Source organism: Meles meles, chromosome 5 (genome assembly GCF_922984935.1).
Source record: "Meles meles chromosome 5, mMelMel3.1 paternal haplotype, whole genome shotgun sequence".
NCBI classification, from domain to species: Eukaryota; Metazoa; Chordata; class Mammalia; order Carnivora; family Mustelidae; genus Meles; species Meles meles.
In genome coordinates this window covers 93,935,065-93,953,390 of record NC_060070.1, presented here as the reverse complement: position 1 = coordinate 93,953,390, position 18,326 = coordinate 93,935,065, and the positions used below count along the sequence as shown (strand labels likewise).

General features: G+C 44.4%; 1 protein-coding gene across 3 annotated transcripts in view; it reads right to left on the bottom strand.

The window, feature by feature from the left end:
* The window catches only part of RUNX2 (RUNX family transcription factor 2), a 319,385-nt gene that overhangs the window by 65,187 nt on the left and 235,872 nt on the right, over positions 1–18,326 (bottom strand). The gene's annotated exons all lie outside the window — the stretch shown is intronic.

The window sequence follows — 18,326 nt, the reverse complement described above, 5'->3', positions numbered from 1 at the left end:
CTTGGAGAGAAGCCCATGAAACCCGAAGTCCTACAGGCATGGGGTCAGTTAGAGATTCCTTTCCACCAGTGTCTGGAGGCCTGACCCGAGTCTCAACCAGACTCCAGAGCCTGAGTCTTTTTTATTTAGTCCATGGAATTGCCATGAAGTGAAATTGTTTGCTTCCTGTGCCAGCAAAGCCAAGATGAGCCTAAAAGAAATCAGGTTACAAGCAAATGAGATTGAAGGTTAAAATTCAAAATAAACCCACACTGTGACCTTTTTTAAAAAAAGTTCCAACTCACAACATCTAAAATCCCTGCTATGACTGGTGACGGGATGGATAAAGGATACGAAAAACAGAAACAAAAAGGAAAAGTCAGTCAAAGTGTTTGTGAAACAGGTTTTTTTCTTGGTCCCTGCGAAAATGTTTTGGGTGACATGGCAGTGCCTAGTCAACCCAGAGCAACTGTCTACCTCAGGAGGAGTGGACGCCACAGCAGCTGGGTGTTGGGGACACTTGGGTCCCTGGGGATGGATGAGGTGACCAACACACATGCAATTTTGATCGGGCACAGGGTCTGTGTGTGGACAACTTTCCCCCAAAGGATAAAAAGTCTTTTATGAGCATTATCTGACTTATCTCCCCAACTTTCTGGTAGCTGGAGGGAAATGAGGGGAAGCCGGCAGAACAGATTGGAACACCAGTCAGAAACCCACAATGCCAGTTTGAGGCTCGAGAGAGAGCAAGCTGGTGGAAAAGGAAATCAGAGGCATTTAGCTTTCCCAAAGAGTCAGGGCGATAGGATTGCGTGCCTCCCCTAACACACACACACACACAAACACACACACACACACACACACACACACACACAGAGTGAGCCTCCCTGTGACTATTCGCTTCACTTCCAAAATAGGGATTACGGTGTACGTCAAAGGATTTTAATGGATTCAGGAAGAGGTCATAAAAAAAAAATCCATAATAAAAGGCAATTCCCTCCCAAACCCATCCCTTTCCTCTCCTCACTGCTGTATCCATCCAGAAAATGGGCCAGCCACAGATGGAGGCAGAAAGTGCAAGGCAGTCAGGTGGGCAGTGGGTGGGGTGAAGCTGATTACACATACTATGTATTCCGGGCTACACACTGCCCATGCACGTGAAAGCACCACTCCGAAATGCATTTGGCATCTCATCAGGCTGTTAGGAGGGCGCTGAATCCCTAGTTAAATCTTCAGCTTCTCCTGCCATTCCCATCCGCTTCTCTTGACCACTAATGGTGTTCTCGGTAATTGGGAGGAAGCGCATATACCCTCCCCCTCCACCCCTGCCCAGCTTAGAGACCCAATGAGACTATGGGCGTATGCGCAGTAAATCTTGAAGATCTATCCCTGCTGGAACACAGGGTGCTAGAGTACACCAGGTTACGAGATGTGTAATTAGAGCTCATTCAGCTGACAGATTAATGGGGGTGTAGCAGAGGCCAGATAGTAGTAAATTAGGCAGTTAACCCAGCAGTCTCTGGTGTAACATCAGCACTCAGTTTGCCCATCTTTTGCAATGCCTCTGCCACTTCTCACAGCTTCTTGAAAGTGTGTCCGTTTTACGAGGGGCTCTGTTTGCAAGGAACCTCGGCATAAATACTTTTGTGGAGAGCTCAGCCTGTTGGTATTCACCACGCCACTGCCCCGACTACTTCAGAATCACCTACTTAATGATATGTTATATATCGTCATGGTCTGTTATTGGATGAATAGCCAGATGTATCTGTAACAGCAAAGGTTTTTTAGTAGGACTTAGAAAAACTCTTGCTAGGGGCGCCCAGGTGGCTCAGTCCGTGGAGCATCTGACTTTTGGTCTCCGCTCAGGTCATGATCTCAGGGTCTTGAGAGGGAGCCCTGCAGTGGGCTCCGAAGCTCAGCGGGCAGTTGCTTGGGATTCTCTCTCTCGCTCTCCTTTTCCCCCTCCTCTCTTGTGTTCTCTCTCTCTCTTTAAGATACATACATACATACATACATACATACATACATACATAGTAATGATATGTTGGGTAATTGAATCTAAATTAAAAAATAAAAATAATAAATAATAAAATAAAGTACTCTTACTAACTAGCTAAGAACAAATAAACAAAGAAAAACAAGTAAGCTCACAATATTTGTACATGTGTTCTGATTGTCTGATTCTCTTAAAGTAAAATTTGGCGGGAAGGAAGTGAAATTCCAGAGTGTTCTGATGCATATAACAAACCTGAGTGCTATGGGTTTGTGTCTCTTTAGAAAAAAACAGCTCACCAAGATCACACAAATGTCAGACAAATTCATCCCCAAGCACACATACCTCTATCTTCTCTCCCATGGCTTCTTCATTCTTAATACCTCTCTTTCCACCTCTTCTTAGAGTTCTGCAATTTGGACAGCATTTTTTTCTAATCGCAGACTCATTTTTATTAATGAGTTTCCTCCTTGTCTATGTCTCCAACTTTCTCTAAACCAAGGGTCCTCAAGTAATTGTGTGTGTGTGTGTGTGTGTGTGTGTGTACTCCCACTAAGAGCATTTTTTAAACTGCATTTTAAGATGACATCTAAATGTCATCACGTTTCAATGGTTATAAAGGTCATGTGTATTCTATTTGCGCTTTAGCTCTTTTTCATCAAAATCCTTTTTGCAAAAGATTTCAGTTATTCCATTTATGGGAAATGTCTGCCTTAAAACCTACATGACAATGCTGTTCTCATTGCCAATCTCACTGGCCAAATCAGGATCACTTTCTCACAGAGAAATTCTAACTTCATTTTTCAATTCCAATAAGTATGTTAATATGTGTCCCTGTGGCAATTAATTCATTTCTGAATTGTCATTGTACTAGATGGGTAAGTGGGTAGACAGATAATCGTGGCAGATACATAAGTACACAGACATTTGCCATGAGTTTGTCATGGAATGAAACAAAGCTCTGTCCCCTTCCAGGATTTCTTCCCAAAGCTCTCTTTCCTCTGTTCTCCTGGGACTCTTCTTTGGGCCAAATGCCTTCTCAAAGTATTTCATCACTCCCATATGCGGAAGATATTTAGACCTTGGGGCAATGCTCTACAGAGAGATTGGGGTGGGTGAGAGGATACCTTTTATTTTAAAAGTGTGAGAGGGGCAACTGTAAAGTGATGGTGGGAAAGGAAAACCAGAGGTGTGTTCTCAGACTGGTGAGCTCTAGAAAAGAGGGGAGAGGAAGTCAAGAATCTAAAAATCAATGCCGTGAAAGCCATATGCATCTGCATAGCCTCTCAAAAATCTCCAGGTACTCCAGAAGGATGCAAACCACAATGGGAAGGTGCCTGCTCACGATCGAGCACACAGGACAGGAAGCCTTCTAGGGCAAGCAGAAACACCTGCTGCACCAAGGTCTGCCCTGCTACTCTGGCCACCACAAGCAAGGGGTGTCCCCTCTTCCCTTCCTCATTTACTCATTCAACAAGCATCTTCTTTGTGTGAGGCACGGTGGGTGCTTTGTATGTCCCCTTGGCACCCTGTCCCAGGGAGCCTCTTAAATAATCACTACCAACGACATACAGAGATTCCTACCAGCCCACGACTGAGATAACTTTGTATCCTAACAAAACCAGGCTGTGTGTTGAGAGCAACGGGTTTCTTGGTTAGAAAAATCTGCCTACGGCATTTCCCGACACCCGAGCCCACTAGATTCCAGATTCAAAATGAAATAATATAAAATAAAATAAAATAAAGAGAGGTGGCCTGAGGGAAGAAGTCCTATTCTAAACTCATTGTTAACTTGCTGGGAAGTGTGAGTGATGAAAATGGCCAGAAAATATGATCCTTCGGTGAATTGGGATCTCACTAATGTTTAATTGGGCCTCCTGTGAGACGTTTAAATCTATGGCCAGCTATCAAGAGTGAGAATTCTACTCTAGTGGCCCCCAAATGATTTCACCTTCACTTTCATTTTAGTGGTGGAGGGAAGCCAGGACATTTGCCAAAATATTTGAACTGTGGGTGCGTGCGTCAGCCTATGTGTGTGTGTGGTAGTCACCGGTGGAGAAACTCGGGGCTCCATCATCTCTTTCAGCGTGTCGCCTACCGGACACAGGGTGGCCACTCTGGAGGTCTGGTCGCCACGGACCGGGCCCTGGATTTCTCAGTTTCCCCTAACAGCGTTTTGTTCAAGAAGTACGGCTTAAAAATGACCCCATTCCAATGTTTGCCAAGTATTTTCAAACCTCCTTAAGGCTGAAACCTAGGTGTTTCCAAATAAACAAAAATAGTTTGCAAAGCACTCCTTAGTTTCTTCACCCCAAACCCATTCAAAATAAACACAAAGGTGAAACGTTGGTGTGTGTGTTTTCCTTTAAAATTCCACCTCCGCCTCACAGGTATGGGGATTGGAGACAAGTGGGGGGAAATGCGGACCAGGAGGCAGGAGAGAGGAGCTCCAGGCTCAGTTCTGTGGAAGGACTACGTGGGCCTGCGAGTCCCGCTGACCTTAACCGCCGTCTCCCTTGGTTTCCTCCTCTGCAGGAGCCTCACCGGGAGTGTCGAGGATGTAAGGAGATGGGCACAGGGAGTGTCCGGCCAGTGCCCAGCACAGCACAGAGCTCAACCATATTTGCAATTACTGTTGGTCGCACAGGGCAAGTCATTTAGTTTTAGGAGGCCCCCTTGTTCTCTTCTGCCAACGTGGAAAAAATAAAGCACTTTCCTAAGGGTAAATTTTACTGAAAGGCAAATGGATCAAAGATGAGTTTCCCCCTCTATCCAACTGCAAATGCCTTGAAGTGTAGGAGCGGGGTCTTGTTTTTATAGTCTACCCAACCTCCCAAACCCCCTCAATTGCCCAACACAACGTTATACATGGTAGGCACCAATAAATGTTTATTGAGTGGAATTATCTGGAAGTTTAGCTTTATGATAAGGGAACAAATGAGGGAGGCCGTTTTTGTGGGGGTGTTAAAGTGAGCCTGGGAGAGTCTGTCTGAGGGAGAGTAGGTGTGTTCGTTAGTGATTTAGAGAGGCAAGGGGACGACGCCGCCTGAGCATAAACATTTCTGTAATTACCGAGCCTGCTTTAACTGACCCAGAGACTTTGCCGGAACGTAAATCCCCATCTGGCAGTTAGAGATGCCGTTATTAAAACTTAAAATAATAGAGGGGTGCATTGTAGCTCTCGAATGAATCAGGTTTGGCCAATGATCTTCTGAAGATAAGTTTGTGTGGGGAGAAAATGAGTTGCATGTTTTCCATCTTTGCCCTTTCCTGCCTTTATCAAAAATACCGCCTAGAAGAGGGCTTTTTCACTTAAGAAGACAATGAACGTCAACCCCCTGCTTCGCCAGGGGCTCCATCTATGTCCGCTGTAAATAATACCAGGTACAGAGGAAGCCCTTTGAGACAAGCCTGGGTATCCAGGACTCTTAAGAAACTTAAGAAACTTGAAATTAAAAATAGATCTAAACAGTGGATGTTATTTTTTTTTTTTTAATAAAAAGGGGAAAAAAACCACCAAGCGTTTCATCACCTGGCATATGCACTTGTGATGACTCACTTCAAGAAAATTCGGGGAGGGCGGGGGGCACCTGACTTTTACCTCTAGGAAATTCCCTTTTCATGGGAATGAAAATCCTGGCTCCCACGCCCTCAGATCCGGGGTCCTTGGCGTGGGGAAGTGGGTCTGTCTTCCTGCCCTGAAGCTCCAAGCCCAGGGCAAGTCCGTGCTTTCTCTCTAACCAGATCATATTTTTCGATCTGAATGATTTTATGGTGGGGGCTTAAGCAACTTCCTACACTGCCGTTGTTGCTCTTAATTTCTCCTACTTGGAGTGAAACCTCTACAGGGAAGCTATGAAGAAAATAAAACAAAGAACGAAGGAAGAAAATGTTTCTCTTCTCTTTCCTCCCTAAAACCCCCTCATAAACATCCCACCCCATGTCACAAAATGTATGGCGAGCGGTAAGCCTTGGCAGTATTTTGACATGGTGCGTGGTCCCCTTCTCCTCCCCTATTCCTTTGAGGTTCATCTTGCAGCCCGGGGCTCTGTTCCCCTGCCAACTTGGTGGGAGTGTTTAGTGACTGGAAGGCTGTGGCCTGCTCTCCCCAGAACTTCACACTTCATTTTTCCATATCCCTGGGAGCAGCAGCAAATATCTCACCAGCCTGCTTTGCTGGCTACTGCCATAAATCAGACTTAGGCCTCAAAAAAATAGCCAGGCCTGTCAAGGCATTAAGCTTTTATTTTCTGACTCGATCCAGTGGTAAATGAGAGCTTGTATTTTCCTTTAAAACTGTAAAGGGATTTTTAAGGATTGTCGCTGGATGACTGCCAGCTCCGAAAGATACAATGCAGAGGGTCACTGCTTACGAGAGATTTGGAAAAGTCTTAAGTATGAAAAATGGCTTTTCTTAAAGGTTTTTCAATGAAATGAGAAACGGAGCTTACATTTCATAAAGGATTTTTTTTTCTTTTTTCTTTTTTCCTGAAAGACCTGAGCTATTCACGAGAAAAGCATTAGGAAATGAAGAGTTGCTCTCATAGAGAAATAGGAGTTCTATTTGTTATGCGTGCCCCCGGCCTCCTCTCTCTTTCTCTGTGTACACAGATACTTGGGCCTGCTCATTAGTTAGTTCCTGCCATCATTACTGACGATATGACAGCGAGAACAAACAGACTGGACAGTTTTATGTGCTGTATATTAACTACTTCATCATTTAGGCCTGCAAACCAGGACAGGGAGGCAAGTCCATTAAAAAAAAAAAAAAGAAAAAAATCCTGCTCAAAATTCTGAGCAACTTTGCAAGGTGCAAATTTTGCCCATGAGATCACTTCTTAATGTCTCCCCTGGTTAGGCAATCCCATCTCAAACTCCAGACGCTGAAAGCCTTCTTGCAGTTGGGAGGGCAACAAAGTGAAAGTGGACAGGTGTGGCCCCCCAGACACCACGTCCAGGAAATCTGGAAAAAGGTGCAAGGATCGGGCTGAGATCAGGCACTCTGTAGAAAAACAATCTGCTTAGATTTTGTGATGTGTCATGTTTCATTGAGGTACGCATTTAATTTCAGCAAATGTAATGAAATGAGAATAAACAATCTTTCCTCTGCCTGGCACAGGTCACTGCGTACATTCACAGCCCGGGGTCGTCAGGGGGTGTGGGAAGGCAGGAGGGAAATAACCAAAGGGAGGAAGGAAGCTCCATTTAGGAGGGTTTCAAAGGAGCACTTAAATCGGGATGAAACTGATCAAGAAGGGAACAAGGGGCATACAGACAATGGGATCTGGTTTTATCATCAGGGAAGTTGGGGATGAGGTGGCTGGGACGGATGGGAATGCAGCAGCAGTGGGCCTGCGATGTGGAAATGACAGGCGTGTACCAAGGAGTGTCTTAATAAAAACAGCGAGGAGGACATACCCTGGGCTGATTTTGCAAGGATCCCACGGACTGTCTGTCCTGCTTATGTAGTGATTTATGGACATCTCTCCCATCCAACTCCAGGGTCAGCTAGTTGCATTAAATCTTGGGTGTTCCCAAGGAGAGGCACTGTCTTCTTGGGTGTTGCTTTTTTTTTTTTTTTTCTTGAAAGAGTGCAGAAAAACCTGGAAGCAGACTTTCTGGCCTTTGAGCAATGGTTCAAGTCTCCCTGCGATCCCTGAACAGATCCTTCTTCTCAAGCTCTTTCAGGCTGATCTCCCTCCACCACCTGCAAGGCTTCAGGGGCACACTGAACCCAGCTGTCTGGGGCTGAAGCTTCTGCAGGTGCATTCGTCCCCTCCAGCCCCGATCGATGATCCCTACGAAACTTCTATCGGTTCTTTGGATTTGCTGAGCTTTCTCTTTTCCCTCTGAAAGCTGAGGAAGTTGTATGAAATTCAGATGTCAACACCCATAAATAAAGTTTTATTGGGACCCGGCCGCGTTCATCTGTGTCCATACTGTCTGTGGCTGCTTTCACGGTATAATAGCATCAGTGAGTAGCTGGCACGGAGATCGTGTGACCCACAAATATTCACCAGCTGGGCCTCGACAGAGAAAGTTGGCTGATCTCTGCACTATTCGTCCTCATCGGCCACACATGCACCCACGCAGAGCCTGGCCAGCCCCTCCTCTTCCTTCAGATCATCCTAAGGACTAACGGTTCCTTTCTTGTTCACTCCACACTTCTCCTTGCAAAGCATAGTTTGTACGTTGAATTCATTTCTAAATGCTTTTTCATTCCAACTACAAAATGGCAAAACTATTAGATGTAAAAACTAAAAAGCCATCGAGCAATCATAAAAAAAAAATACTCCAACTGAAATCTGGAATAATATACCCACAAGGTTTATGTTGTTTATCTCTAAGAATTATGGGTGAGTTTATGATGTTTTTGATTAGCTGCATTTTCTAAATTTTCAAGATAGAGATTCTTCTAGATTTTCTCTGTAATGCACATGTTCTAAATGTCCGATGATGTATAAATGTTACTTTTCATGGACATTTTACAAAATGCGTATACAGCATCTTCTACACGGAAGGCCCTCCATTAAGCACCATGGAGGATATAAAGAAATACAGGAAATGATCCCTGCCCTCCAGGAAATCTAAAATTGGTAGTTTAAAAATAAGGATGTGCATAATGACCATAATGACGGTGATAATATGCACATTTTGCCTATTGAGGTTGAGTATTCAAAAGAGCAGCTATTATTCAATGAGGAAATGTGTTGAAGTGTTGTTAGATAATATACATGTGTCTATGTCCGTGAGCCCCTATCTCATGCCCTCCCTCTATGGGCACCCACTGACTTACTATAAAACCTTGAATATGTCTATATGCTTTTAAAAAATGGAGTATTTGCGTTTCAGTTTACATTAAAGATATTTTGGTATCATATCATTCTTTAATTTCCCTTCTTTCAAAGAGGAATTAACATTTCCCAAAAAGGTTTTGGGCAATCCTCTCTTAGGTTAATTCTCAGATGTGCTGTGGCCTTAGCTGATGCGGTGAACAGGCTCTGGTTTTCTATCACCTTTTCTCGTTGGTTGTTGCTGGTAGATGATGAATCTTGACTGTAGCAGTCTGGCTGGGGAAGGGGAAAGTAAGTGGAAGAACAGAGGACCCTCTTGCAGATCACTGTGCCACCAAGCACAGAATTCAGGTCTGCACCTGAGGCTGAAAAGCCTGGGGCGAGATGGGGCGGGGCTGAGGAGCCTTCTCATATCTGTGCCCCTGATCAGTGTTTTCACGCTCTTCATCACCGAGACCCCCACAGGCCTGCTTCCCATGAACCTCGCATTTCCTGACCCCATACCACTGCCACGCTCACGACCCTATCTCGTCACGCAATCACACCCACCAAGGAAACCTTTCCTTCCTCAAAACTCCCCTGTAGAACCTTACTGAGGCTCTAAGCCTATGATCTCTACTATAAATCTGTTGGAAACAGCAGTGCGGGCAGTCTCCCCTCTCTCTGTGCCTGGGTGCCCTCCAGGTTCACCTGGCAGGCTGAAGATGGCCTCCAGCATCCAGCAGATCCCATTGGATGGGGCTCGTTATTTTAGGGCACACCTACTGGTTCAGTCTGGAGGGATCTAGAATGACCTGAACACCAGAGGTTTCTGATCTTGGCTGGTCCCACTTACTATCACCACTGCCACCTGAGCTAAATCATGTCACTGATGCCATGATTCCCTCATTCTCCCAGAGGTTTGCGGGGAGGACCATTTTTTGGTGGGAGTCAAGCGAGCTCTTTGTCCACATCCACGAAATGTTGGGAATAAGCTTTTGAGAGGCATCTCAAAAGACTATAGATAATCAAACCACCCTTAGCTAATGTTTATGCAGGAATCAGCAATACTACCTCTCACGATGGCCAGGCCCAACTCCTCCCCCGAGACTTGCCTTCTCAAGGACAGCTGTCATCTGGTTCTTTCCATCACTAGACCAGTGGCTCTCAATTACAATCACCTGGGAGCCTTTAACAAATGCCCATCCTGAGCCCCACACCGGAGAAACTGACTCAGAACTTCCCCATCTGCTATGCCAAGAATACCAGGTTGGATCTCTGAGACCAAGGAGGGCACCTCTGTGTGTGAGGGAGAGGTGAAGCGGTGGGGTGAAAGCCTGTCCTCTGCCCCACCCCCTTCCAACCACATCTAAGTCAAAACCACAAAACCAAGTAAACAGGCAAGTAAGGGTTGGTGCAGTGATTGGAAGGAAGGCGGAGTGGTGGGGCAGGGAGGATGGTGAGGAAGAGAGGGCGTATTTTACTGACAGAGTCTTCCTCCAGTGCAGAACTCCGGGGCCATGATGGATGGGACCCTTGAGGGCCCGGGAGAGGGATGGGCCCACCAGCGTCCCGGCTGGAGAAGGAGCCCCAACTCGGGCCAGGCCTTCGTCCCCCTTGCTCCCTGCAGCTTGAGCCTGCTCCTTTCTGAGGAGGCCCGGCTCACACTCACTTCATCATCACCGCTGCTCCGGCCCTGGGCTTCTTGGGTGTTCTCCCAGCTCTGGCTGCCGGGTGAGGGAATTCATTTCCTAAAAGGCCGCAGCCTCAGCAGGCCGTTTCAGGACCAGGCGGCGGGGCAGTCCACGTGGCTCAGGACAATGTGTAGCCAACAGTTAGGGGTGTGAAGACACATTCTGGGGGTGCTTGTGTGGGACCATTTGCTCACCTGGGGTGTTTCGAAGAAAAGGAGGAAATCGGCCTCCTTCTCCTTCTCCTCCAAAGTCACAGAGAAACAGAAATAACTTTGCTTCCAACTCTCTTTTCCTCTTAAAATAACCTCTTTTTCCCAGCCCAGGCCCTCTTTGCTTCCTTTCTGTAGTAATAAATACCTTTCACTCAATGCTAGCTCATGCTAAAAGCACTGTGCTGAGTGCTCCCTTCTGCGGTGTTCTGTTCGGAGAAGAAGAAATCGGGGCCCAGGGACATTAGGTGACTTGCCCCTAATCTCTTGGCCCATAGTGGGCAGAAGACAATTTGGATGCAAGCCTGAGACCAAAGTCAGTGCCTCTGACCACACCCCCCTCCCCACATGCACACACACTGAGAGCTCTGTAGGCCAGGGTGGTCAGTAAAGTCAGAGCTGTGCTCAAAGGTCTGGCCGTCATCCACCAAATTCACCAGAACTCAGATCCACTTGGCCAACTCTGGTAGGAGCAGTTTCTGCTCGAACTGGAAGTCCCCACAGGTTTTGCAATCAAACTAAGCTTCAGTGTCCTCATCTGTAAAACAGGACGATAGTATGTCCTTCCTAGGGTTATGGACGAAAAATCGAGTAACACAGGGAAGAAACACTACAGGGTCAGGCATAGTGTCAGAGCTCTGTAACATGGCCATTTCATCATTAATAGTATTAGCATCAGAAATATAAGCACCAGCCATTTCCTCACTCCTTCCACGAATACTCTGAGTGCCCTGCGCCAGTCGCTGAGGTACACGGGTGAGTCAAAGTGAGAGCACGGCTGTCAGTTGACTGGTCCATTCTCTTCGCAGGTAGAAGGTCTGCTGTGGAAAGCAAGTCACCATTGGAAGGCTGCCTGAAGTTATGGCATCATCAGAGAGTGATGGCCAAGTGCCTTTAAATGTGACAGCTTAAAGTGGTCATTGCTCTTCAAGTAGCTTTGAATACTGGAACAGAGCTTAGGATCCCCTGTTGCATGGATGGGAGAATGGTGCGAGAAGGGACCAAGCCTTACTAGGCTCTTTCTAGGTGTCAGGCACAATGCTGTCAAGGTCTCTTCATGTATGAGATGCCTCTGACTCATGATGCAGGAAACGCCTTGAGGCAGCACCTAAGATGCTCTTGGACATCATGAAGCCATAGCAGTAAACAACATTGACTCACCATGCCAGGGAAGAAACAGCCCTGTGGTGCCAGACTCTAGTTCTAGAGACAAATCACTAGGGTTCCCATCGTGTCCGTATCCCCAGCGAGCTGCGTGTTTTCAGCAAGTGATTTAGTATCTCTCAGCCCCGGTGACTTAAGCTGGAAAAGGCATGTAAATAACAGGAGAACCTGTCTCATCTGATTGTGGAGGTGTTGGTGGCAATACACAGAAGAAGGGACTCAACGAATTATACCCATTTCTGCTATCCTTTGGTAGCCTTCTTCATTATTACATCAAGAAGAAAGAAAGTCTTAGTAGGGTGTACTGGTAAACCTACTAATGGCTAGTCTGCCCTTTAGCAAAAAGAGAGAAACCTCAGGCCCAGAGAATTCCACAGGTAGTAGCACCGCGCTATGATTTAACAACACTGTTTTGTTTCCACTGTGGGGTGCGCCTGTGTGATTAGCTTGCAGTTGTGACACGTGATATTGGTTTTCCATCTCTGATAATAACAGAAAACTTCCCTGTAAAGCAAACACTTCAATAAAAAAGAAACTCAACTGCAGTTCAAATACGAGGAAATAATAGGACAGGTGGCAGGTGAATACAGCAACCATGCTTTGTGGCCTTCCAATGAGCGAAGTTTGGGAAATGATAACACAGTAGTCTCCATGTCCCGGCTTCCAGCCTCCAGTCGGAGATGAGGCCCCCGAAGCTGAAGAGCAGTAGACCCAAGTTCTGAACCTAGTTCTATCTCTCTCCAGCACCTCTGCCTTCTCTCAGGACATGCTATCCACACCTGCTCCAGTCACCCATTTTCCAGACTTTCCCAAGACACCACCATGCTTCAGCCACCCTCCTTCTAGTGGGTCGTGCACCCCTGCTGTGGTGGTGACATCTAGGCTTAGGGAGAAGCCCCCCTGCCATGGGCAGGATCAGGCTGTTGCTTAAATCCTCTTAAAACACATCTACAGACTGTCTCTGGGTGTGGTCTGCTTTTGCGCAGGGCTCACCTCACTCCCAGGCATCCGTTCCAATTACTTCCTTCCTTAGATGGCAGCTGGGGCACCTTGCTGTAGCTCCTCCCATTCCAACCACACATCCGAAACAGATGAGCATCTCATGAAGGGGGAGAGGCCAAAGTCACATGAAGGATTCTGCTTCTACTGTGGCTCTGATTTCTGTGTCTTACATCAGAGAAAGGGGGGCTCCAGGCAGACGCTGTCGGATAAACAGTGTTCTTTAACACAGTCATGGTGGTGGGTCTAAGAACCTGGTGAACTAGGGATCCCAGGGGATATGAGTTGGGAACAGATGAGAGTCACAGAATTTGAGATGTAGAAGCTTCCTAAAACCATACAGCTCCACTATTCTGCTTCACACCCAAGGGGGATGGACGCGAAGAGGTTATTTGACTTGCCCAAGGTCACGTGCATCCCGGTCAGAGCACTACCGTGTTTTCCTTTGGGCTTCTGAACCCAATTTGACCTTGGGCCTCATTAAAAATTCTTGCCATGTCTTCTTTCTCCGATGGATAATTTAAAATAGAAATAATAATAAATATAACACCTCGTTGTATATGTGTAGCACCTTTCTTCCAATAAATGGCGTTCTTTCAGCTTGCCCACCCACGCTGCACAGAGCGGAAGTGTTTCCACTGTGGACTCTGACACTGGTTATTGACTGGAGCCTAGCCTCTAGCCCACACACGTACCCCTATCAAAGCTATAGCTCAGGGGACAGGGCTCAAGTCCTACAGGGAGATCTGTTATTAGCTACTTCAAGAAAGTGTTTTTCTTTTTTTTTTTTTTTTTTAAATCCCTCACACATAATGTATATGAGAAATATGTTTAGAACGCTTAATTTCTAACTGTTTTTAAAATCAACGATTTCCCTTTCAACCATCTAATTCTTTGCTTCTCCATGGAATAATAGGCCCTTTTGTCTTTTTAATAGTAATCGTTGTTGTACTCATAGTAGTAACAGAAGAGTGGCAGCAACAGTAATGGCTATCGTTTTATAAGCTTCTGCATAGAAGTATACCCAGTATCTTATTTAATCCTCACAAAAATCTTAATGATGGAAGTATTACTACTTCACCGGTGAAACAAACTAAAACCCGGAGGCTTTTCTTTCTGACAATAGGACAAACTAGATTTTCATAGAATTCCTAAGTGAACTAGATAAAATATGAAAAACATTTTTCTAATGTGTAACAGATTTGGCTAGAAAGTGAAGTAATTACTTGGGCCCCAGAAATGATCAGAAAGCCCAAATCCAGAGCAGCCATTAAGTGTTTGAATCAGCATTTCCCACACAAAAGGGACAAAACCAGAAGCCCACGATGATAAAAGGTCTAAGCGGGGACCCCAGAAATTAACTCGAGAATAATGAAGGGCAACACTCACAATGAGTGAACTGAAAAAAGGCTTATGCCACGAGAACAGGAAGATAAAGATACAAGCCCAGCTTGGCCTTGGCTCTGAGTGGAACAGCAAAAGAAAAAGAAAAAAACACTCGCACTCCATTTCTAATTTCAGATCTGGACGTTCATGGGTTTGGAGTCTGAATATACACAACTGTTATGGCCAAAAGAAAATTCTGAAGATTTGGTTTAAATTTGTTCTACTTGATAATAACATCAGGCACCTGGAAGCAAATTCTAGTCTTCTCTGGCAGAAAATATGTTTAAATGGGACCTCAAAATGAATTCTTACACAGTAAGTTACAGGAAACTTGAACTTCTTTCTTTTTTTTTTTAAATCACTAAATGCACAAGGAAATCAGCCACCCTGAGTGACAGTCAACTGAAACAAGAAACTCTAGAATCGGATCTACAGAGACCACAGATACCAGAACTAATCAAACACAGAATATGAAATTAGTATAATTAATATGTTTTTAAAAATCAGACAAGGTTGAAAGCATAGCAAAGAAGAAAACAGATTATCATAACTGGCCAGATCTGAAAAATGACTAACTAGAAACTAGAAATGAAAAACATTGAAATTAGAATTTCAATGATGAGGCTAAAAGGGAAAACTGCTGAACTGGGATATTGACGAGATTACACAAACTTGTAGTAGAGAAGGAAACAGCAATGGACAATGTGAAAATGTTCAACAAACCCAGAAAATAGGATGAGAGAATTCTATAGGAAACAATAAAGAAAACGGAAGGTAGCAACATTAAAACTAATAATGGCTAAGCATTCTCCAGAATTAATGAAAGACATCAGTGCATGGATTAAAGAATGCCCAGAGAATCCCAAACAGAATGAGTAAAAAGAAAGCCATTCTTAAACATATCATAGTGAAACTGCAGAACAACAAAAACAAGGAGATCTTAAAAGCAATCAGAGAGAATGAGCAGACTGTCTGGAAAATGACAAGCTGACAGCTGAATTCTCAAGAAAGGCAAGGAAAATCAAATGCATTAATATCAACCAACTGATATCAAATAGCTAGTAATCTAGAATTCTAAACAAAGAAAGCTATTTTTCAAAAATGGAGGGGGTAGGGGCGCCTGGGTGGTTCAGTGGGTTAAAGCCTCTGCCTTCAGCTCAGGTCATGATCCCAGAGTCCTGGAATCAAGCCCTGTGTCGGGCTCTCTGCTCGGCAGGGAGCCTGCTTCCCTTCCTCTCTCTCTGCCTGCCTCTCTGCCTACTTGTGATCTCTGTCTGTCAAATAAATAAATAAATAAAATCTTAAAAAAAAAATGGAGGGGGTGACAAAGAAGGAATCTCAAACTATCACAGAGAATTTACTACCAGAACACTCTCATTGTAGGGACTTCTAAAGGACATGTATTTTAGGAAAAAGAAAACGATTTCAGAAGGTATGTCTGAAAAAATGTAGGCGAATCAGTACACAAAGATTTAATTTAAGGTAAACATGATTAAATAGAAATAGAAATTGATAGTATAAAATGAAATCAAGAGAGTTTTGAAAAACCAAGGATTCTTTGGGTTTTAAAAAATCAATAGAAGGGGTGTCTAGGTGGTACAGTCGGTTGGGCATCCAGCTCTTGGATTCAGCTCAGGTCATGATCTTGGGGTGCTAAGATCAAGCCCTGCATCATGCTCCACACTCAGTGTGGAGTCTGCTTGAGATTCTCACTCTCCCTCTCCCTCTCCCACTCCTTCCAACCCTGTGTGCTCTCTCTCTCCTTCCCAAATAAATAAATAAATAAGTCTTTCTTAAAAATCAAGAGAAGATTAAAATCTGGACAACTGCATATAAAATTTGGCAGTGAATAATCATAATTCAAAAGTTCTTTGCTTTTTTATTGTTCAGAAAGAGCTTAAATACATTGATGAACTTTTAATTCTATTATGCTAAATATACATATAAAAATTTCCAGAGTGACCCCTAAAAGAACTGGAATGCAGAGAAAATACTGGAATTGGGGGTGGGGTGACAAAACCAAGCAATTCAAAACAAGGAAGCAAAGAATACAGAAAAATCTGGATGAATATTACTAGAAAGTGCAAAATAATGTAGTAAGAAATGAATCCAAATAGTTCAGTTATTACAAATGGTGTAAATGGGTTAAACTCTCCAGTTAAAAGGCAGACTATCAGAGGAGAGCATGACCTGGAGGGAGTAGTTGGTCTGAACTGAAGATGAGTGGAAATAAGGTTTTGAACGTAACCCTAGCAGCACCATAGCACATAGAATTTTGAAACGTTAGCTGAGGCATTTTATTTTGATTTGATAGGCTGTGCTAGTGAAAAGTGTGGGGCAGGAGTCTGTCATTTTTCAGTATAAGAGTTCTATTACGATTTGAATGAATTTTTGCTTAGCATATGCATGGGTTATATTGAGAAACATTTTAAAGTTAAGAGGAATCAATTTCAAAATAAATAACAATCCTCTTGTTTGAAGATAAATAGAAAACAAAAGAGTTGGTCATCTTCCTTTATATACTCCTGTATTGTTTGAATTTGGAATCATAAGGGCAATTTTTGCAATTAAAAAGACTCAAAAATAGGCAATGGGGTACTGCAGAATTTTGCACCAGTAGGGATCTGAGAATAGAACATTGTTTGGAAAGGAGACTTCAAGGTGAATTGAAGGATCAGATTACAAAGACTAGAATCAGAGAAGTGAGTTGGAACAACTAAAATGATTGTCTGAGCCGATGTAATAAGTGTGGGATGGAAGGAAAGGATAAACCCAAAAGGAAAGAAGTGATAGAATTTGTTTACTGTTCTTGTTCCTGCAGGTCCAGAGCAGTAAGAGCAATTGAGTACTTAAAGATGAAGGAAGAGGCAAAAATTACTTAATGAATGGTGATGATAATGCCTATTCTAGTCTGTTCCTGCAGGAGGATTCATTTCCAGCCTGAGCCAGCTTCAGGGAATCTCTGATTGAGAGAGAAAAAGACCCAACTCACTGGACATTCAGAAAGGTTATACAGAATAGAGACCCTTCCTTGATATCTTCCCTTGAAGGGAGTTGACATAGCAAAAGAGGAAATACCACTATGGCCTTCAGAGCCTCAAAAACACAAGCCAATTTGCTTAGGATGCAAAAAATAAACAAAACCCCTCATTTGAATGTTCTCCCAGGACCCTCCCTAATCCCAGTCCACAACACTAGATGATCTGGAATGACTGTGACATTTCAAATATGATGTTAGAAGGGAGAGGGCAGTATATCGACATACCATGGGCCCTTGCATGGGGCTGGCAGGTGCACCCTCTGTGCCCTAGACCAGGGTGCTTCTGAAGCCATGTTTCCAGTGCTTAGGGATGAGATCTGAAACCCCAAAAGGCAAGGAACCAAGACCCTGGAAATGGAGGCACTTTCCTCATCAATGTTAGTATCTCCAGATGGTTTCCAAGTTGGCCATTTCCCAGGCATTCTAGAACTCCAAATGTGTGACCTGAGCACCTTAGCTCACCTCTCTGAGCCCTAACTTCCTCATTTACAAACTGGTGATGGTAACAAGACTTTTAAAGGGTTGTTATGAGGGCTGAATTCGATGATGATAGAGAAAATTACTTGACACAGTGTGTGGCCCATGTATGTACTTAATACTTATTTTTTAAAATTAATTTTTAAGCAGAAGATAGAGGGAGGGAGGAAGTAAGGAAAGGAGGAAGAAAGGACAAACCATAATCATGCAAGGCAGGTGCCCTCCGCCAAGACTGGGACAGCAGAACTGGCATACCAAGCAGGGTACCACTGTGGCATCCCTGGCCAACATGTTAGATCCTGAGACTTGTGACCCTTTGTACATTACCCAGAATTCTTTCTGAGTAGCTAACCTTGCCCTTGAGCTTCATCCTCTGCTTCCTGTGAGCATTTCCTGAAGTCTGAGCCCTGAGAAGGGACAGTGGTGTGCACAAAGAAACGTGGCCTTCATTGGCCTTGATGGTTATAGGTATAACAGTGTATCATAGCCTGAAGCTTGGGTACCAGCCCTATCTTCCACCACAAAGCTCTTCCACTCCAGTGGTGTTAGCCCACTCCCACCTTGGCTCTCACCACTGGTAAGTAAGTAAAGTCGTTTTAGAGAACATCATAC